At 50.9% G+C, this 952-nt stretch overlaps 1 non-coding gene across 1 annotated transcript; it reads left to right on the top strand.

Moving 5' to 3' along the window:
- The first annotated feature begins 461 nt into the window (after nucleotides 1-461).
- Nucleotides 462-534, top strand: Trnat-cgu (transfer RNA threonine (anticodon CGU)). Its single transcript has one exon. It is a non-coding gene; the product is annotated as a tRNA-Thr (tRNA).
- The last annotated feature ends 418 nt before the right edge of the window (nucleotides 535-952 follow it).

Genomic DNA, 952 nt, shown 5'->3' on the forward strand with positions numbered 1-952 from the left:
CTTCCTAGCCAATTAGCTGAATGAACCTCTGAAGGATGCAAGCATTGTTCTTGCAGATAAACACGGAGCTGCCGGTGTCCCTCCCGCGTCGTAAGCATTTTCCTGTTTGTGTAACGCCGGGGTCAGACTGTTGCCGCAACTGTCGTAATAGCTTTAAAGAATGACGTCATTTCACGTCTCAGCCAACCAAACTGCGTGACATGCCGTTTCTTTACGTCCATAGAACACGATACGGCTTTTGCGTCGGTAGTCTGAACATAGCCTAACACACAAACCCTAATCGCTCTACTACTAAGGACTCCGGGCAGGTCCCATTGGGCCGTTTAACGTCCGCGTTTAAACCTCGCACCCGCACAACGGACATGCCTTCACCCCGGGTTGTCGGAGTGGCGCTGGCTACCACCCCCAAAGCGCAGGGAACAAAAGTACCTTAACCCCAGAAAGTGGATGGAAAAATGGCCCCGGCGGTAGCGTAGTGGTCATCGCACCAGACGCGTATTCTGGAGGTCGTGGGTTCGGATCCCACCCGGTGGGAATTTCTTCTCCACTTTCTTTCTGCCTTTCCAGATTTTTGAACTATTTCTATCAGCTACAACAATCTTCCCTTTGCTTTCCGAGGTTTTCTTGACTGCCAAGCCTTATTTCTGTCTTAATTAAATGAGCCCCTCATTTCCCATTCTGATTCGCTAACTGCATAGCGAGGGCCTTTGTTTTGGCAGTCTTGGTGCCATACGGAACTTAAGAGGGTTCAACGCTGGTCGACCGCTCTCGACATGTCGTAGACACTCGAGTCACGGCTCGGGGGTTAAAAAGAAGGTCCCCTTCACCTCGAGTAGTCCGATTGGCGCTGGATACCACCCCCAAGCGCAGGAAACAAAAATACCTTAACATAAATACCCCAGAAACTGTAGTGGAAAATAGCCCCGCCGGTAGCGTAGTGGTCATCGCACCA

The sequence above is a fragment of the Haemaphysalis longicornis genome, unplaced genomic scaffold, assembly GCF_048455015.1.
Source record: "Haemaphysalis longicornis isolate Haplotype H1 unplaced genomic scaffold, Haemaphysalis longicornis Haplotype H1 scaffold_2, whole genome shotgun sequence".
In the NCBI taxonomy this organism is placed as follows: domain Eukaryota; kingdom Metazoa; phylum Arthropoda; class Arachnida; order Ixodida; family Ixodidae; genus Haemaphysalis; species Haemaphysalis longicornis.